At 37.0% G+C, this 22484-nt stretch overlaps 1 long non-coding RNA gene across 1 annotated transcript; it reads right to left on the bottom strand.

The window, feature by feature from the left end:
- Positions 1–6180: 6180 nt before the first annotated feature.
- LOC138144660 (uncharacterized) lies at positions 6181–17474 on the bottom strand. Its single transcript, XR_011164006.1, has 3 exons — positions 16893–17474; positions 14806–14901; positions 6181–7171 (listed from the first exon to the last, which is right to left on the bottom strand). It is a non-coding gene; the product is annotated as an uncharacterized lncRNA (long non-coding RNA).
- Between the last annotated feature and the right edge of the window lie 5010 nt (positions 17475–22484).

A 22484-nucleotide genomic window follows, 5' to 3' on the forward strand; every position in this document is an offset into this window, starting at 1 on the left:
GTAGACTATGGCACCAAGTTCTGAGCATGATAAATTTGTAGTAAAGCGAGATACCAATGAATGGGGTCTCAACTTCCCCAGCAAAACTATGACCCACTTATAGTGTTAACAGCACTTTTTATAGTTTTGGGGAGGATAAAAAATAGGAAGGTTTGCATCATAAATGCAAGAAAATAGGACTGTATGGAAAATGGGAATGAGGGCTAACAATAACCCCCTCCTTTCCTCCTGTGAATAAGAAATGTTCATTGTTTGAGTCCTGCTACATCTGCAAGGAGAGAGATAGCGAACCAGACTCCTTTGGATAACAAACCAGACATCCTTGAAGGATAGTGTGGTGGTGTAAAGATACTAAATGAGACTCCCTGGTGTCCACCTGCATCCTTCTAGGGTAACAGATTTCCTTGATCCAAGAATAAAACAATGATTAACAGGAGAACTGGATTTCTAAACTTAATTCATTACAGGTCTGCTAAATTTCTGAATTAAGTTCAGAGACAAAGAATCATGACTTAGGCAGTTACAGGACAATATCAATTAATTGTAAATAGGATCAATTAAAAATGACAGAATCAATCTGATTATTTCAGTACAAATATTGAATTCAAGGCAAGGTGAGAGGGGTGAGAACATCACCTTGGCATTTTTGTCACTATTCTATAAAGGTTAAAGGACTGAAGTAGAAATCTACTAAGTGTAAGTAGGTTCTCTAAACCTAGTTTCAATCTCCATGAACTTTAGTCCTGACCTTCAGCTCCCATATTCTAAACTAGAGATGAATAGACCTAAACTCTGTATTATTCCATTCTATAAACTATCCTTAGAGCAGAATAACCATAAAATTATAAAGCCTCTAGAGACAGGTGAAGATGTCAGGCAACAACACAAAGGTGGAAGGGAAGGGGGAAAAGCTATTTTGAAAAACCAGGTTCTCTAGTGAACTTAACACCTATAAACAAGTCCCAGTATAGAAGTGACAGGTAGAAGTTGAAATGTTTTAATGTCAGAAAATGCCAGAAAAAAACTGACTCTCTCACTGTAGGTCTTCAAGAAAAGGCTAGATCAGGCCTATACAACCTGCAGGCCACATTTGTTGCAGGCCACCTCTAATCCTTTGGCAGGCAGCAGGTTGTGGAGGCCTGGGCTACATGATTACTGGAATACATAACAGTGAGATGCCTTTGTGTAGATTAAATTAAATGACCCCTAACGGCTCTTTAACTCTAAAATCCTAGGATTCTGTGAACTGGGAGAAGTGCAAAAGGCCATAACTTAACAAATTGACAATATAAGATTGTCATTAATATGGTCTTTTCCCTTCAGAACTGGAAAATGATAGGGACCTTTGGAGGAAGTCACCATTCCATCTTTGAATGTGTAAGGGAAGCTGGGCTCTAGAATATTAAAAAGCACTCTAGATTTGGGGAGCATAGATTTCAATGGATTCTGAAATAAATAAGCAGGATCATGTAGCTTAAAATTCTACAAGCAAATTCAGCTCAGGCAGGACGGGAAGTTCTCAAAAATTAAATCCAGAAGATGAGTAGAAAAAAATACCACTGAGTAAGAAAAGGGTGTGTCATATATAAAGAAACGAATATGCATGCAGGGGAAACCCATTAGCCAACTCATTTTAAAAAGATGAATATATGGACAGGTAACATAGGATGAACACATGGTCATGTCCTATAGGAACAGTATCAAGAGTGCTAAAGTTCAAAATGAATTAAGCCTAGTGAGGGAAGTTAAGGACATAAAGACATTTTAAAAATCTATACTGCAAAACAGAGGATGATCAAAGAAGGAATAGGACTGCTGCTCAGGGTGGATAAGATGAAGATAACAGAAAATGGAGAGACAGCAGAACCACTCAAATCTTATGTTGCTTTAGTTTCTCTGCCAAGGAGAATGCTCACTGGACTGGAAAAGACAGAACAAAACTGGTTAGTGGAGAACTGAAAACCAAACTAAAGGGGAAGACAGTGATAGAAACCTAGGTAATCTCAAGAAATTCAAGTCATCAGGCACAAATTATATTAACCTCAGTTTACTGAAAGAACTGGCTGAGGTGATTGCTCAGTCACTCTATTCATCTTGGAAAGACTAAATGACAGAGGACCAGGGAACTGGAAAAGGACTAATGTGTTGAATAGCCATCAAGATCTCCCCAAAAGCTCAACAGACTATAAAAAGGTCAAGTCTAATCTAAGAAGTTGAAATGTACTAGGGACAACTGTACTATCTTATATGTGGGTTCAGATGTTCATTTGTACCTTTACAAGTACAAGATGAGGGAAGCAGAGATACAGTCATTATTCCACATCTGGAAATTCTGGCCAATTACAAAGCTTATATACAGTCAGCCAATAGTATGTGCTATCGCCCCCAACACCAAAAAAAAAAAAAAAAGGCAATTCAAGCTGCATTAAGACAGGCAAAGTGTCTTGATCTAGAAAAGTGATAGTCCTGGGCCGTATCTGGATCGGGGCACATCTGGAGTACTCTACACAGCTCTGGGGACCACAAAGGAGAAAAGGCTCCTTGATAAGCAAGACTACCTGAGGGAGGAAGAGGAAAACACCTAGCAGGGTAAAAGAACTGGAGCTCATGCCATATGGGGATGTTTGGCTTAGGGGTAGGGGCAGAGAGGAGGGCGCATCATATCAGAACATCAAATGAGAAGAACCTAGGTTCAAATTCTACCTCAGACACTTATTAGTCATGTGACCCTAGGCTAAAGTGTTTAACCTCTCAGGCCCTCGGTTTTCTCATGTGTAAAATGGGTGCTATCTCTGCACCCACCTCACAAGAGTTATGAGGATCAAATGAGATAAAGCATGTAAAATATTTTGCAAACTTTAAAGTACTATATACTGTGAATTATTATTTGAAGCAAGAATTCTGCTTTTTCCCAGAGGGGACAATGACTTAGGTTGAATATAAAGAAAAACCTCTTAACTATCCAAGCTATTCTAAAATGCAAGGTGCTACTAGGGAAAAGTTAATGGCTCCCCATGACTGGGGGTCTTCACACAAAAGCTGGAAGATATTTGTCCAATGGGTTAGAGAAGGGCTTATGTTCAGGTGTGAATTGGACTATGTGATCTATGAGGTCTTTTCCAACTTAGATTCCATGGAAAAACAAAGCAAGATCCTGAAATCTCCCAGCTGACATGAAAAAGGTGGCTATCCCGAGGGTTAGATCACACGTGTGTCCTATTCAAAGGCTTTAGGCAGATCCAAAGTAACACTCTACACAAGTTATGAAATAATGCCTGTGGGAGGCTTTGGAGGAGATACTTGGTGCTAAGTGGAAAAGCCTTCCCGTGAGCTTAGTTTGTCTTTTTTATATTGAGTCTACCATGGCTTCTAAGCAAGAATCTCTCAGACTGTCCTTTTTACAAGTCTATACCATTTTCCCTAAAATACCTGATATTAGCAGAGTGAGGAATTTGTTTGGTTTACAGTGATCTGGCCACACATCCAAGGAATAAGAAAAAATAGAATTTAAGTCATAGGACAAATAACTTCACAGTGCACATTCTCATGAACAAAGAAGGGAAAAATAAGAAAGCTGAGGGAGAATGAAACAAAAGTGAGGTTGTAGGTAAAAAAAAAAGAAAAGAATAAAGTAGGAATGTGTGCTTTCAATATTTCAGTTATTTTACCTCGTTGATTCATTTAGCACTCTCTACCCTCGTGGCACAGTTGAAATAAGTAGCTAAAATATTTGTTTTATTGTTAGCACTTTTAGGTCCTCAGATGAATGGCACAATAGCATGGCAAATGAACTTCATCACAGTAAGGGATTATTACTGATGGTAATTCTGGAAGTAGCCCCTTTATAGAGAAACTACCAAACTAATATATTTAAGTGATATTTGTTTAAAAAAATACAATAACAAATCCAAGATATATTCATTTCATGTAAAGACATGCTGCCAAGTGGCACTGTTTTCTTTTATGATGATTGCACCTAATTCCTCCTTCTCTCCTTCCACAAGAATAAACTACAGTATTAGCACTTAGAATAAAATATTTGTAAGGGGATAAATAAAAAATGTCATGGATCCTCCTTTCCCCCATTAAACCAAATTGGCTCAAACCAGGTGATTAGTGTACCATTTTTCCTAGTTTGATTCCTGTCTGCCCTTCTCTGAAACACACACACACACACACACACACACACACACACACACACATACTTGTGAATTTTTATACATGTAGCCAAAATAATATTGAAAAATTGTTAGAGTGGAATAAGCCTAACAGATCAACTCATCAGTTGATGTTACTATGATCCGAGCCCAGGGGACACTAATCAAGTGGTACAGCAGGGTGTTTCACCATGGTTACATAAAGTCACAATCAGGCCACTTCTGGAAGGAAGTTCTGCAAGTCCTAGGTCTGAGCACAGGCAGATTTCCTACCAGGCTGACACAGGAAGTCATTCCTGTTGCTCACCTGTGGGAGTTCCTGTTTTGAGACAAGGGGATGGTGAGTTGAACTCCAGTTCCAGAGAGTGATGTCATCTTGGCCAATATGCTACAGGGGATGATCTTGGTGACCTGCTCCCCAACCTCCAGTGTTGTTACAACCCCTCAGATGGCATTCAGGTCACAAGAAGGAGGGGGATGGAGGAGAGGAAAAAAAGGTAGTGGAACAACTGAAAAAGAAAAAAAATGCTTCCAGATTTCCTTTGTTTCACTAAAGCATTTTCCTTTTCCATTTCAATTTGGTGAGTGGACCTGGTCACTGGCAGATGGAAGCTGTGCAGATGCATTTGAGATGGGGGCAGGCTGTCAACAGAACTCAAAAAAATACAAGCAATTTTAAAGCATGCATGCAGAATACTGTGAACATTTCTGGTAGCTGAAGGTTCTGCCTGTCCTTTGTTCTTTAGACAAAGCTTTTTGACTTTAAAAGTCTGCAAGTATAAGATTTAGAAAATAACTCCACTGTACTGCATTACCCTCACAACAGGAAAACAGGCTGGTATGCTGAGGAGCAATTAAATCTAAATACAAACATAAAACATTACAAATATTTGGGATATGTTAGTATCCATACTCTTCAAACAGATCAGCAGAGCAAATCTGTTGGCAAAAAAAAATAGCAACATTATTCAGTTCAACTTTGATTAGATTTCTCAGGTTCTAAGTATACCCAACTATAAACTAAGATGCAGTAGGGTAGTGGTGTCAGACTAACAGAAACCGAGGCCACTAAACCTAAAACACTAAACCAGATTTCTGAAGGCCACATACTGACTTAGAAAACCACATATTAACATTATCTCTGTTCTTTGTATTTTTATTTATTTAATTTTAATTTTTAATTAAATTTTAATTAATTTTATTTGTTTATTTTCTCAGGTTCTAAGTATAGATTGCTATACTTAGATTATAGTATACTTCTATACTAGATTTCTCAGGTTCTAAGTATACGCAACTACAAACTAAGATGCAGTAGCATAGTGGTGTCAGACTAACAGAAACTGAGGCCACTAAACCTAAAACACTAAACCAGTTTTATTTATTTTGTTAAATATTTCCCAATTACATTTTAACCTGGCTCAGTAGCTCTGAGGAGTGTCACAGGCCACAATGCCAATGAGCCGCTTACCACCTCTGCAGTAAAGTATGAGGAGAATATGCAGAAAAATATACCATGTTGGTCTATTGTTTAGGCTGCCCCTAAAGTGTGCACTCTTTGAAAAGGAAAAAAATCAGTGTACACTAAAAAATAATTGTACAAAATAACCATATAAAAATCCTTACCATAAAAGTCCATTTTATATTTCTTTCTATTCAAATAGTAGCATGGTATTTGTTTTTGTAGTGACTACTCTCTTTACTGTCATTTTTATCACTTCAATATATATGTATATATATATATATATGTACATGTATGTATGTATATATATAAATAAAATCATGTATAATGAGACTGCAACTGAAGGCTGCATTGAAATTTTATATAAACCATATTTTGGGATGGGGAAGAGAATGGGGGAAGATGGTATAGTCTATATTTAGAACAGTAATCAATTTCAGGAAAAAAAAATCTTTTGGCAGAAATTGATGAGGATCATTTTTTTTTTTGTTTTCTCCCAAGCAGAAAAGTGTGGAAGCCTTATTAACATAGGAAAATAACTGTTAACAGGAAGAAAAAAAAAGATTTACATTTTTATCAATACATTTATTTAGCATGATTTCTTGGTCCTTATTAAGGTGATACAATTTGGGGAAATAAATTACTCTATTCCCTTTCTCGTGATGTCTTTTAACACAAATCACTAATAGTGGCTTTGGTGGTAGATAGAGATGGTTGAAGGAAGACAGGCTATATGAATGTAAGTTGCAAATGGCCAATGTCAAACCGACAAAACACAAAGCAAAATTGAGAGCACATGGACTGTTGTTTGCTTTTTCCCTTATATGGGTTTCCCAAGGTGTGAAACATATGTAATCACATTCAAAATACACTCAAGCAGCACTCAAAAAGTTCACAAGAATATACATTTCCTTTTTTTCTTGCATTTTAAACTTTGTATACAACATTATGCATAAAGCACTTCCAGTATCTTATTCAGCACATAACATTAAATCGTTTAATCATTTCCACCAGTTGTAGCTGAAAGAAAATGGTGTTAACTGACACTTCAAGGCTCTTCTTACACATGGCACTGTTCTGTGCTTCCAATAATGTATCAGAAGCACATTTTTAAGTGCATTCCTCTTTCTGTTGAGTATATAATTTCTCCACAACATGGGCACTCACAAGTGCACATACACACAAACACACACAGATTTAATAGAGACCACACCTTGGTTAATGGTTTACATACAATAGTCCCTTGCTGTATAAATCAACTAATGCCCTACTTAATCAGTAATTCAGATTAAATTGTTCTCTTTTGGCCTTTTTCTTCCCCCATTTCCTTTAAATGTCTTTGTCCAAGTGATTTGGTGCTCTATAAATTACTGCAAGTCAGCATTGCCAGAGACACTTGTCACTGAGAGGACCAGAGCTTGTTCAGATGACCCCTGGGTTGTTTTCATCTCATTAGTTCTGCCCAATCCACAGGAGTGAAAAATGGATGAGACTTGATGTCTTCAACACCAGCAACTCCAGCACCAAGGCGCTCCACAGGGTTAAACTGCAAGAGCTAGAAAAGCAGGATTCAATTAACAAGAGAGGTATAACTTGCAACAACAACAAAAGCTTAGGAAAGGTAAGAGTGACTGAGCCTACCCTCAGGGGAGCTATGTTTTATTAAGAATCAACTGATGACATTTCCTTGTAAAATAGCTATACAGTCTAAAAACGTTTCCGCCAAGCGTAGGTTTAGGGTTCATCCTGCTACAGTATCACTCTGCCTCTCTCAATTGCATTTAGTAAAATAAGGCAAGGTTGTTCTGAGGATTGATTATTGAAACGAATTCTATTGGGTAAACCAGTTATTCCCTATGCACACCTTAGGAAATTCTAGAGTTTTTCCAATCCCTAATGTACCATTTGTTTCACTAAGGCAGAAATGTATATAATGGTTCTCCTGGGACTAAAAATAGTTAAAGCACTTCCTAAGAATAGCTGACCCACTGGACAGAATCTCTTCTAATAAGTGAAAATTGCTTTTTACTTCTCTGGAAGTAAATAATGACCCCCAAGTCCCTGGGAGCAATTTACTTCATTTTGGAACTTCAGCCTGGGGCTGTCATGATAGGTGAATTGAGTGTAAACCCACCCTAGTCCACTATATGTAGTAGACATCTGACCAGACTGTAATTCACATCCCATCTAGCTGTCTCCCTAGGTAATTTTACCATCTGCCTTGCTGCTGCCCTTTCATAAACCTGGAAGTATACCTTCTAGACCAGACTTCCAGAAATCATGCTCCTATTCCCTGAGGAAATTCATCCATTCAGTTTTGGAATTCCAGCCCTAGGGCTAAGATGTCTTGACTGGGGAGCAAATAAGAGTGGTAATTCACCTATTCTAACCAATCTCAATGCACTTCACTTCCTATACAGCCATTCACATAGGCAATTTGCCTTGCTGCTATACTCCAGTAACCTGCCAACCTCCCCCACCACTATTGCTTTCCAACTCCTGCTTTGGGAACAGTAATCAAATCAGGAATAAGATTGCTTCTGGTAAGGAAGTGTCAACTATGTTACAGATCAACTCTGCAATTCCAAGACCAAAATTCCCTTATATGGTTACCATTCTCCTTTATGTGTTATCTTTCTCTTTAGAAGGCAAGCTCCTTTTCTTTTTTTTTGGGGGGGGGGTGGGGGGTGGGGAAGGAGGGGCAGAGCTGCATCATTTTAAAATTTGTATTCCTAGTGCTTGGCACAATATCTAGCACACAGCATGTACATTTTTATTAATCTACTCAGAGATGGGTATTATTTATAACAAATTAATAATAATCATCAGGTTGTTATATTACAGAATTATGTGCAACATAAGAAAAGTAAAAAGACATGCAATACTTCAGGTTGATGTTAAGAATCACTGGAAAAAGTCACAAAAATCTTTCGACATATTCACAGGATGGAAATATGTTTAGCATGACTTCATATGTATATTGGGGATAATATTTCTTGCCTTCTCAATGATTGGGGAAGGAGTGGAGAAAAAAATAATTTGAAACTAAAAATAAATTTAAAAAAAAAATATTCCTAAGGTGATGGTAGATATGAGTTGATTTTATCTCAACAGATGTTCTACACTATCAATTCTCTCCCTGAAAATCAAAATGTCAAACACCCTAATGTAGAAGTGTAATGTTTCACTAGACACTAGCAAAGAATATCTCACCTCTCTCCCAGTATTCTGCTCCCAATCTGCCAAACTTCAGCCCTGAGTAATCATAAGATCATAGATTTAGAATTAGAAGGCATCTCTAGGAGTCAGCTAGTCCAATCCTTTCATTTTATAGATGGAGAAACTTGTACCCCGCACTCGCCACACCATCCAAAACGTGGGGGATCTTCAATATTGTGTCCGTGGGCCAGGCAGAGATTGTGTTCATACATTTATTGCATGTCAAGTAAATCTCAAATAAGCACCTGAGGGTTCAGGTTTATATGCTATAGCTAAAGCATTTACATAATACTTTTTCATGGGAAACTTCATATTGTTTTCTACATGAGGCACCTAGCTTACAATCTTTAGGAGGCCATTCCCTTGGGATATTTCCTTGCTTTCTTATCTCATGCATCACTACTTTATCTATGTCACTGAAGCAGCCAGGGTTTCAGGACTCTCTTTGGGGGGGTGGGGGGGAGGGAGTCAACATCCTGAGTTACTGGGCCCAGGTGGGTGGAGACAGACTCAAAGGGATTCTTGGCCTGGATTTGCACCCATGTTAGGCTCCTCAGAGCTAACCCTCGACAGCGCCCCCTACAGAAACTGAGGCCCAAGAGAGCAAATGACTTGTCCTAGGCCAAGAAAGCAGTATTTGGAGACTCAAAAGTCAGTCCCTCTAAGCCCAAAGCTAGCATTCTTTTCATTGTATCACAGTTTCCCTAGGGAAATCTTATCATTTCGCCATAATGACTTCTAAGTTAATAAGTGTCAATGGAGAAAGTTACAAAATAATTTATTATACTCACTAGAAATTTATGAGAGGTTCTCACTATGGCTTTATTATAGCCTCCCTATCTCTCTTCCAAAGTAATTTTTCAAACTTTTCTTTCCTCAAACCCCCAAACAGAACACTACACCCTACATTTACTACTCAACAGATAACCAAGTTTTCTATCTTCTCCTAGTATATTGAGGCTACTCAAAGGGAGCTCCCTCAACCCCCTTCCTTTAATCCTAAATATTTCCTGGCAATATAAACCATTTTCTCTCTTCCTTTTATATGGTCACATTGGAAAAGGAATTTATTCTTTATAAAGGCTAATCTCTCTACTGTTTGATCCTATCTCCTCTTGCCTTCTTCAGGACCTTGTTACAGCAATCATTCTCTCTCTCAGGCATCTTTCTGTCTTTGTGTTTTTACTTATGCCTTCCTACCTGCCTACAAATATGCTCAGATGTCCCCCAAACTATCAAAACCAATCTTCTACCCTAGTTTGATACCACCCCATCTCTCTCCATTAAACTTGAAAAAAGTTCCCTAAAACAAATGGTTGGTTCTACCAACTCCAATTTTGCTTAAACCCTTGCAAATTAAAGGTAGTCTCATTACATCAATAAAAGATGTTTTTTCTCTCACATGTTCTCTTCTCACTTCTCACTCCTTCACTTCTTTGCTTCTTATTCCCCAGACTTTTCTATGCTCCAGCAGCCTTCTCACCTTGGAAGGTCCCTATGCCCTTGCATTCATGACTTCCTCTTGGGGAGCTCCTTTCAGAACCTCCATTGTGAGGAAATGTCCAGGTCGGTACCATATTCATCCCTTCACTCTTCTCCCAGCTCTACCCCTGACTCTCCAGACTTGTTCTCCATGCCCCCGTCTGAGTACCCTCCTCTGCCCATCTCCTCACTTTTCATCTCCCTTTATATGTTATCTTCTCCCATTAGGACATAAGTTCCTTGTTCAAATGAGATCATTTGTAAAAAGCACTTAGCATAGTGCCTGGTACACAGTAGACACCATATAAATTTCCTTCCCCTCTTTTCTTCCCTCCTTCCTTGAAGACGGGGACTATCTTTCTTCTTCCTTTTATTTGTATTCCCAGAACTTAGCAGAGTGCTTGGCACACAGCAAACCCTTCTTAATGCATGTTGATATAACTATTCCCACTGCTACCAAACTAGTACAGGTCCTAATTACTCTCCCTGCTTGACTACTTCATTAACCCCCTAATAGGCATTCCCATATCCACACTCTCCATCCTCTAATCTGTTCTTTATACCACTGCCAGACTAATATTCTTTATGTATAGATCTAGTCAGGGAACTCCTCTGTTCAAAAATATTGGAGGCCTCCCTACTGAGTAAAGTTTGATTTCCTTTGCTTGGCATTCCTTGCTAGGCGCCACAAGCTACTGTCATCCTCCCTGTCTCCACTTACTTCACTCCTCAGTCTCAGTCATGCTCCCTGCCTTCCTGTCCATAAGCCTTTGTTCAGGCTACTTCCTGTGCTTGTCTGCTCTCCTTCCCATCTTCAACTCTTGAACTCTAATTCACACTTAAGCACAATTCAAACACCACCTCTTCTGAGAAGCCTTCCCTTATCTCTGCAGTTAGTAAAGACCTGTCTCTGGTTAGGTTTCATTTTGTACTTTGTTCTGCACATCTCTAATGAACTTAAGTGTTCTAGTTATCTATATATACATTGTAGCTCACTAAAGAGCTATGAGCTCTGTGAGGGCCGGAAACACAATTTATTCTAACACTCTCTCCCCTAGTACTGATAATAGTGCTATAGAGACAGTAGGCTTATAAGTGTCTAATGAATTAAAGCAACTCCATAGTCACAATTAGCTAGAGTGAAGCTAATTTTTCTCCAAGAATTTCTAAAAGAAAGGACAATAAAAATTGTTTCAACAAATTCTGAATTTCATCCAGATTTAGAAGAAAGCTGTTGAAGAAGTGTTAAAAACCTTTCAAAATTATACTTTTCATACTGTAAGAACATCCAAAACATATCCCATTTATTTGCCAAATCATTCTTACCGATTTCAAAATTATAGAAGGCATCAGGCATTTTAACACAAAGCTAACACTGCAAACACACTGATAAGGACTTGTTATACTGTTAAATTACATTTCTGACTATGGAAATTCAACTTTAAAGCAACAGAAAACTGAAAAATATAAATAGTGTATTTTATGGAGAAACTGTTTCTATCACCTCTCTACAGGACTGTCTCCAAATATTACAATACCAATTAAGATTCATATTTGACTCTCACTAAGTGAAGTCACTTTGGGGAGTAGGGTGACTCTGCATATTTGTTGGTATAAACTGATACTGCCAATGTATTTACACAGCACAACCAGCTTCCTTCCAAGAGAGATCTTCTCAAAAGAGACTGTGTTAAGTTGCAAGCTCTATAGCTCCAGAATACTTTTCAGCTAGTGTGGCTGATTTGGGGCAGACTAAAATTCTTTCTTCTGAAGTGTATAGACAACATCCAGTAAGGTATGAAGTATCCTTTACATACATTTTTTATCATCATTATCACCATCACTAGTATTTATATAGCAGCTTAAACATATCTTCTCATTTGAGTCTCATAACACGTCTAGGAGGTGGTTTCTATTATTATTCCCATTTTACAGAGGAGGAAATTGAGGCCCAGAGAAATGAAGTGACTTGCTCAGAGATTACACAGCTAAAAAGTTTATGAGGCAGAATTTGAACTAAGGTCTTCCTAATGGCAAGTCCAGTGCTGTATCCAGTGGGCCACCTAGTTGCCTCAAAAGTACAGTATAATTTAAACTAAAGCACGTGATCCTAAATAATGGGATGAATCTAAAAGGAGAATTCTGGATTTTTCTTAAAATTGGATGGAAAATATGTTAACTATGCTCATATTAGTGACATTTACTTTACTGGCCAAACTTGACTGGTTATGGCACACCTGATATTTTCCAAGAAAATAATCTCCAAGAACATTATTGTTGCTGGAAGCTGAGTACCACAAGAATCACATAGGTGCAATTTTCCTCAAAGCAGAATAATCCCTATTACATCTCTATGAACTATTCTACGATATTTTTTGTGAACTCTGCAACCTATGAGAAAGCGGAAGAGAAAAATGACAAATTACCAATCATGCCAAGATACCCCTTTTCCTTTTATCAACAATGTTCCCTTGGGTAGGAAAATTAAAGACTCTGATTTACTAACTTATAGATCTGATCTTCCAGTCTCTAAGTTATGTGTATCTATATGTGGTAATATAATGACAAGCCTAATCACCAATCCCTGGAGCACTCCATTGGACACCTCCTTCCAAGCTGACATTAATCTATCAAAGATTATATTTTGGGTCCAGACATCCAACTAGCTCTGAATATGTCACATGATACTATTGTCTAGCATATATCTCCCATCTCTTCCAAAAGATGAGCACAACAGATTCTGTCAAGGCCTTTATTAAAAGCTACCTTATTCTTTCATTATAAAGAACATTTGAACTTTATTTTTTAACTTACTATATGAAGAACTCATGAAGAACTCTGGATAGTTTCATCTTGAAATTTCTTTTTTTTTTTAAAGCAATTGGGGTTAAGTAACTTGCTCAAGGTTACACAGCCAGTTATTTCTGGGTGTGGTGCTAAGTATCAGAGCCCGGATTAGATCCCAGGTCATCCCGACTCTGGGGCTGGTGCTCTTACTCGCTGTGCTACCTGGCTGCCCTCACCTTGAAATTTCTAACCAGATTTTTATGTTTATTTCTCTAAAAGCTTGGGAGGAAATACTCTTCCTTAAGCATTTCCCCCCCAAAAAAACAGTTCTTTTTTCTTTTTCAAGTGACCTCTCCTTTTCTATTTTTCACATTAGTATAAAGTCCCAAGAATTGAGAGTCTTCTGATTTGGTGGAACCACAGGACGTGTGTAGTACTACAGAAAGCTCAATATAAAACACTGCCAGCAACTCTCAATACTCCTCAGCAAGGGCCACTAGACAACTGAAGACAAGAGTATACATTGCCAATTTAATATTTTGCTCACTTCATGAAATCATTGGGAATTCCACTGGGAGTTAACTAAGGTTCAGACAGTGATATCCAAATCTGCCTGTGAGGCACTGAACATTAATGATTTACTTAATGCCACCTGCACCAATTTCCAGGTGCCCAAAGTGAGGGAGATCTAAAGGAGTTCCCTAACTAGGTGAAAGTGTCCATTTGTATTAAGAAGTCAGTTGTGGCACAGGAGAAATTATTCTGGACCAAACACCAGGAGATGTAGGTTCAACTCCTAGCTTTCCCAATTTCTGTATGACCTATGGCAAGTCACATAAGCTCTCTGAACCACAGTGTCTTCTTACATAAACAGGCTAGACAAGATGACCTCTAATGTCCCCTTCTAACTCTAATCCTATAGGTCATCTATAATCCCACAAATTGTCATTGTGCCCTAGAAAAGAGTTAAAAGTCGAAAGCCAGTCACTGATAATACTTCCACAAAATGTAATAGCTATAAGAAAGTAATCCATACCTCAAACTCATAAGGAACACCAAAAAATGTTCCCAAATGTTTATTAAATACCTACAATGGACAAGAGATCACACTAGGTGCAGGGGACACAAAATGCGACGGAGCTAAATCTCAAAGAACTTTTATTATCTTGAGGAATACTATAATTAGAGACCCTTTAGGAAATATAACCCTAAGTTTTAATATAGATGTATATATATATATATATATATATATATATACACACAAAATATTTATTAGCCTATTTATATATGCATGTGTACATATAGTGTGTACACATACATAATGTAGATGTGCATATACACGTGTATGTATATGCATTGTACATGCAACAAACACATGTCTGTTGTGTACACATACATGTAAAAACACATGTGTTTGCCTATCCATGCACACAAATACACATATATAAAAGGTATCTCAAAACTGTACCAAAACTTTCAGAACACTGTGTGCAGTGAGCATGTATGTGATGACAAGCAATCTTTAGGTTTTTACTGACTTTCTCCACTTTTACCAGCATCATGTAACAGCAGGAAATTAAAGCAGAAGAGTACAAATGTGAGAGTTTGCATTTGAAGTTGTTACTTAATTTACTTTAGGTTCCAGGAGACTATGGGATCATGCTAATTTGCATACTTGGTCACACAAGTCGATTAAATTACCTGTTGAATGAGTGACCGGGCCTCTTCAGAGATACACTCTGGCAGGTTCAAAGCAGTGTGAGTATTTATCCCTGCAGGATGGCACTCAGCCAGAGTCTGAAACAACCAATCAGGGACACTTATTGTCACACACAACATCATCATCTATTATGCCCTGGCACTCATGGATAGACCAGAACAGAAGGCATGGCAGACACATTACCTGAATGCACTATAATCTATATGGCATCACCTAAACAGTTAAGACACAGGAATATAGGTTAAGAGAAATTCTAACTTTTAATTTTGCTAAATGGGAAGGGAAGCACTCCTCTAGAATAGGCAAATCCAGTGCTACTTTAATACCTTACTATTTAAAATTTATTTTCTTGCCACTATGTTACTTTATATTAGGTTTCTAAATCTCTCATCTCTAGCCATATCAGCATGGGTTAACAATAATGATAATGACATTAGTGATGATAATACCTAACATTTATATAGCATTTACTGTGTGCCAGGCATTGTGCTAAGCACCTTGCAATTATTATCTAATTTGATCCTCATAATGACCCTGGGAGGTATGTGATATTATTATCTCCATTTTACAGATGAAGAAACCGAGGCAAGCAGGATTAAGTGACTTGCCCAGGGTCAAAGAGCTAGGAAGTGTCTGAGGATAGATATGAACTCAGGTCTTCTTGGCTCTAGGCCAGCTGCACTATCCATGGCATCATCCTGCTGCCTATATACACAGAACAGCTGTCTGTCTTCTACACAAAAACTGCACGGAACCTGCTTAAGAATATATAATTTTCTATTTATAGCAGCTCTTTTTGTGATGGCGAAAAATTTGATGCTGAGGAGAAGCCCAATAATTGGGGAAAGGCTGAACAAGTTGCAATACATGTGATGGAATACTCTTATTCTTTAAAAAATGAGGAGCAGGCAGACTTTCAGAAAAACCTGAAAAGACTTACATAAACTGATGCTGAGTGAAGTGAGCAGAACCAGGAGAACACTGCACACAGTAAAAGTCTTACTCAGAGATACCTTACTTTGATAGACTTAGCTCTTCTCACCAATACAATAATCTAAGACAACTCCAAAAGAATCATCATGGAAAATGCTATTCACATCCAGAAAAAGAACTATCGATTCTGAATACAGATTGACACATACTATTTGCTTTCTTTTTTTGTTGCTATTGTTTCTTCTTGACAACATAACTAATATGAAAATATGTTTAATATAATGTATATTTATAGCCTATATCAAATTACATGCCATCTTCAGAGCGGGAGAAAATTTAGAACTCAAAATCTTATGTAAGTGAATGTTGAAAAAAACCCTAAAAATAAACAAATAGACAACTAAACAAATAGATTTTTTTCAAAGAGTATAATTTTTAAAATCTGATTTAATTGAATATCATAATCCTTTTTGCTTAGCAAAATACACTAGTACTTGACAAAGATAAGGCTGTTCATCTCTTCTGTCTTCTTTCCAGAAGGCATACTATATAGCATATTTTAAAAATCTATTTACCTTAAGCATCATGCTTAAAAAGTTATTGAGCTGAGAGAGTATAAACACCTATCTTAAAGATGAAAAAATTTAAGAAAAAATAAATTTTACTTATAAAACAAAAAAATCTTTACTTATAAATGTGAATATTATATAATAATTTCTTAAAGATGAGTATTTTCTCATTTTTAGGTCACAATATTTAAAATTCTAAAACACTATCATAATGTGCTGTATTAAGATTTATAAGTGAAGTAGTAACTAAACAATATAATTTATGCAATGGAAAATTCATTTTGTTTTAACATTTATTAATAATTTTTAACATAGGTCATAATATTTCATATTAGCTACTGTTAGGACGAGTTTACTATTACTTTATTACATATGATACAATTTTTTTTTCAAACTTTGAAGCTATAATATATTTGGGTACCAAGATATATGCTCCTAATACAAGTCTTTTTTAAGTGTACTCCAGATCTAAAAATTACTACCAAGGGCTATAATTCTGAATCTTTTGAAATTAGGGTTGTTCCTGGGTAAAATATGTTAGGTAATCGGAGTCAGTCATAGCTTACCTTGCCAGTGAGAAGTTCAAAGAGGACAGCACCCAGGCTCCACCAATCACAGGCTTCGGTTTCCTCCGTAATTGCTCCAACCTCTAAACACAAAAAAAGTTGGTATTAAAATTCCAAAGGTCAATTGCACCTTCAAAATTAACATATATTTACAAGGTGACTTTCTAATGCTGAGAGAGCACATACTAAATACTACTAGGCTTTCAAAATTTCTGAAAGTTACTTATCCCTTTAGTCACCTACTGTGGCTGCATCATTTTTTGACGAGACATTTGTTCTTCAGTTGATGGAGGGACACCTTCAAGATGTTAGATTTAATATAGTCACATGAACATATTAGACCAGAACACTAGTTTATTTTCCAGTTTGGGAAAACTACAGACAACTCTAAATCAGGGGCTATCATTCAGCAAGTTATTACTTATTAGCATTCTATCAGAGGCTAACAAAATCCAATCAGAAAATTCAAGAAACATTCGTAAAGTACCTACCTGTGTATAGGCACCTGTGCTAGACACTGAGGTTAGATAAGACAATCTCTGTTCTCATGGAGCTTACAATATATTAGGGAACTGGGATACATACATAACTGATTATAGTAAAAAACAATACAGGACATGCATGTGAGAAAAGATGCAAGCAAAATGTTAAAAGAACTCTGAAGGAGAAAAGGGTATTAGGTAAGGCTTTATGAAGAAGGATGAATTTGAAATGGTCTTCAAAAAGATGGCTAAGAATTCAACAGGTTGGGGCGGCTAGGTGGTACAGTGAATAGAGCACCGGCCCTGGAGTCAGGAGGACCTGAGTTCAAATCTGGTTTCAGACAATTTACACTTACTAGCCGTGTAACACTGGGCAAGTCACTTGACCCCAATTGCCCTGCCTTCCCCCTCCAAAGAAAAAAAAAGAATTCAACAGATCAAGTAAAGTATGGAGAAGGGATATTCTAGGCATAGCAAATAACAGATGCAAGAAGATGGAGGAAGAAAAATAAAGGACAGCCCAGTGTGGTTGGAATATAAAGGGCTTACAAGGCAACAGTTTAAGATAAGAGTGGGAAGGAGGGGTGATGCCTAATTGTAGAAGTCCTTGAATGCCAGGAAAAATCAGGGGGACACCACAGAACAGTTTTGAACAGAAAAATTATGAAGAAAATAACTAGCAGAAGTAGGAAAGATAGTTTTAGAGTGAGAAGAGAGTAGAGGCAGTAAGACCTGTTAGGATGCTACTGCCAATCAGTCAGAGCTGTAAAAAGGGCCTAGATTAGAATGGTGGAAAAGGGAATAAAAAGGAAGGGATGTAAAAGAGAGATAACTATAGAGGCAAAATCAAAAAGGACTTAGTAATTGGATTCAAGAGACAGGAAGAGTCAAAACCAAAAGTTTCAAAATTTAGGGAATGGGTAAAATGGTAGTGATATTAATAGAAACAGTGAAGTTAGGAGAAAGGTCTTGAAGGAAAGGCAAGTTCAGTTATCATCAGCAGCATTATATGTACTACATATAGATTCATTATATGCATTGCACATAAGAAGATGATTAGATGCACTGCATATAAGATAATAATGAGGATGATGGTGGACATAAAATGTTTAGGGTACCAATGGGACATCCAGGTAGCAATGTCGTGTTGGCAGACAAAAATAAAAGTCTGGAACTAGGAAGTCTAGTCAAGACCAAAGATGTAGATTTGTTGGTCATCTGCATTAGAGCAAAACTGAAGTTTGGGGAGTAAATGAGACTGCTGAGGAAGAATAAGAAAAGAAAAAGAGGACTGATGGTAGAATCGGGGTGAATATATACCTTAAAGGTGTTGGAAAGAAGACTATGAGCCAATGAAAGATATAGAGAAGGAACTGTTAGAGAGGTAGGAAGACAACCAGAAGGGTATAATATCTCTGGAGACAATGTGTGAGAATATCAACAAAGAGAGAATAGTCAGCAATGTCAAACACTACCAAGAGGTCTCTTTTGTGCTTGAACTTAGTTATGCTACATTAGGGACTATCACAGACTCAATGAACTCAGACATAATGATGACTGCCTCTCCTTAATAATCAGACATTTCAGGAAAAGCCCTAGAAACAAAGATCCAATCTTCAGGCGCCTATGATTTTGTCAGAATCAAAAAAGGAAGATGGGAATATTCTCTAATTCTACAGTACTTGAGGTATCTCTTATTCTACATGACTTTTCAAAGATCACTGAAAGTTATATTTCCACAAATACTTCTACCAATTATTTCCTGTGGGTCACCTGGACCTAATGACATGGATTTATCAAGGACAGCTAAATATTCTCTTAGTATCTTCCTACTTATTATAGGGTCTCGATTTCCTACCAGTCATTTTTATTCATTTGTAGTCTTAAGTTTATTTTTGTTGGAAGAGAAAAGCAAGAGAGTAGTAAGAACTAAACAGCTCTCATTCCACTGTCAACAACTCATATCCCCAAAAGTCATTTTTAATCCTACTCTTTTCTCCAATATAACAAAAAGAAAAAAATAAATATTTTTGTTGTCCTCAATTTTCCTCATCAGTCCCAACCAATTCTTGGCTTTAGACCTCTGATACCATTTCTTACAGGGCTATACCATATATAAAAAATTCATGCTCTTACTATTTGCCAATTGCTTCTAAATCATCTATGTTTTTTTAAACCTAAGTTGCTTGATGAATTCTCTGTGCAGCCTTATTAATCATTTTAAACAATACACCCATTTTCCTCCTCAGTGAAATTGTCTCTGTGTCTTACAGAATTTCATTCCTGAGAATTTCCTATGCCTCCTTGGGCTGACTGCCCCAATAAAACGTTAGTCCATTGGGTCCTAACATTTATCTGAATGCTTTTAAATCTTGTCTTCCCATGTCTAGGATATACTAGACTATGACCAGCTTTCCTCTCCTTCTCTAGCACAAATCTAAGATGGAAAAATCATTCCCTTTTGGGGTTCCCATTATTTCTACCCCAGCAACGTTCCTCCTTGTTGGTTAGAATGAAATCCAAAATAGCAGTTCCTCTCATTGCTTTCCTCCACTTTTTAAAAGGATGAAATCATCATTAAAGCAAGCCAGAAAACTATTAGCTGGTCTGCACTGGACAGAGAGAACTCTAATAGATGTCTGGATAATGGAAGTACCCAATCATTACTGTATCATGCCTCCAGTCCAGGTTTATGATTTATGTTTCACACTCCTCACCTAATTCCTCTTTCTGTCCAGGTGGTGTGTAGTATGCTCCAATAACAATGTCACTTCTGTTTCCCAAATATATTTCTGTCTGTTCTCTTCCTCTTACTCAATTCTGGACCTAGTTTACTATCCATCTGCCATGTCTCTCTGAGTTATATTACTGATAGACAAGCTCTTTAGTTTGTTCATCCAACTGCATATAATAGTCTGGACAGGAGATATTCTCCATAAAAGTTGATTTTTCCAATGTTGAGTTAGGCTGAATCAATTAATTAATCAAGAAGCATTTATTAAGTGTCTAGTAGGAGAAAAATGAAATAATCCCTGCCCAAAAGAAGATTATATTCTTCTTCTTCTTCTTTTTATTTTTGGAGGGCAATTGGGGTTAACTAACTTGCCCAAGGTCCCACGGCTAGTTTTGTGTATGTGTGTGTGTTAAGTGTCTGAGGCCAGATCTGAACTCAGGTCCTCCTGGCTCCAGGGCTGGCGCTCTATTCACTGCACCACCTAGCCACCCCAATAAGCTTATATTCTATTGAAGGAGACATGTACATCTACAAGTATAAACAAAATAATACAAAGTAATTTGTGAGGGAAGGTATTAGCAGCTTTGGGGATCAGGAAAGGCCTTGTATAGAAGGTGATAGGTGAACTGAACTATTCTGAGTAATTATAGATCTTGTTTAGGAGACTCTGAGATATTCCCAGGCATCATGTATTTGGCACTATATAATCCTTGTAAAGGCATCTGTAGGTACCTCTATCTAGAGGGAATCCTTAATCCACTTGGATTCTCTGATAGACTTCATGACAGTGGCACACCGCTTCAGCAAGCACACTTCTTTCTATTATTCTGAATAGCATCACGAAAACTTTTTTTTTAATGAAACTGCCTACATTTTAATAGAAGTCAAGTGGTTATCAATAAGGGAGCCATTTCTGAATCTGTTGTCTGCATGTAATCTGACTACTAGTTAGAACAAAAGGCAAATAAGAAGAATGGGAAGATAGCATGTAGATATTTACAACAGCTTCAACATAATCTAGTCAAACAAGGTTTTAGTGCTAGAAAATGAGGGAAATGGGAAACATAAAGGAAAAGAGTGACAATCATCACTACCATGCCTTATACAAGCTAAACTGATATGAGGTATCACACCAAAGAGGACAAAAGAATCTGGAAACTTTCTCAAGCAGTCAACATGTGACTTTTTTGCTATGAAACATAATAGCCAAGGGCAATACCAGTTTATAATACAAACTCATTAGAGGAGGACAGTGGAGAATAGCAGAGAAGAAAACTGGTTGTAAGGAGGCTTGATTAATTAAGCCAGATTGTCTCAAAAATATTTATAATAAAACTTTTATAGAACAACAAATAGATTTTAAATAGAACTATGCCACCTATTTTCATCTATCACAGAGGAACCATGAAATAGAGATTATATCCTTAAGCTTTGATATGGTCAAGAAAAAGTACAAATAAATAACTAAGGAAAATGGAATTGGAAAAAGTAATTAGATTGGACTGAGAACACATAAAAAAGATTTGTATTAAAAAATAAATGCTTTTGAAAGCAATTAAGGAAGGCTTTTTCAAATATTTAAAAGAAGGAAAGCTATTAAATAATTAGAGAAAATTACAGACATATTATTATCAAAAGGGCAATCAAGAAAACATCAATAACATCAATAATCATATGCCTATTTTCTCAAGTAATATGTTCATTTTCAAAAACCCCTATGACAACGATAAACATATACAATGAGGGTTTCCTTGAAGAAACATGATAATGGAAAAGGCAGGCTCTGCAAACAATTTTCTCCTGAACACCATTATCTTCAGTCATACAACTGACTAATAGGCATAAAAAATACAAGTTTCACAGTTGTTTATTTTTAAAATTAAAAAAGGCTTTTCTCAAATAGTTTTTTTCACACATATGTTAAGATCATGAAGACAACTTGGCAGGGGTAAAGATAATTTTCTTCAGTGATCCTCTATCAATAATAAGGAAGGCATAAAACAAGAAGATAAATACTTGCCAAAGGTGTTTTCCTTTGTCTTGTGTAAGGTATGTCTCAAACAAAATCTGAATGAAAGAACTTCTCTATAGATGATTCTCTACAAAAATTCTAAAACCTTGCAGATCTTTTTTTGCGGATCATATAGTGCTAACTGCATCAAGTCCCAGAATATTATAAGACTTCCTCAGTGGAAGTCATAGGTTATTCTAACCATAAACACAGAGAAATCCAAATGGAGGAAGAATGTGTATTGTCCTGAATAGGATATGCACCTGGATGAACATTTTGTTGAGGTAAATGATCAGTAAACCTATCTTGTACAGGTACTACAGACAGACACTGAGTAGAGCCCAAAACTTCAGGAAGAAAAAAGG

This window comes from Petaurus breviceps, unplaced genomic scaffold (assembly GCF_028583685.1).
Source record: "Petaurus breviceps papuanus isolate PSGF00001 unplaced genomic scaffold, PetGlider_PUasm1.0 90702, whole genome shotgun sequence".
In the NCBI taxonomy this organism is placed as follows: domain Eukaryota; kingdom Metazoa; phylum Chordata; class Mammalia; order Diprotodontia; family Petauridae; genus Petaurus; species Petaurus breviceps.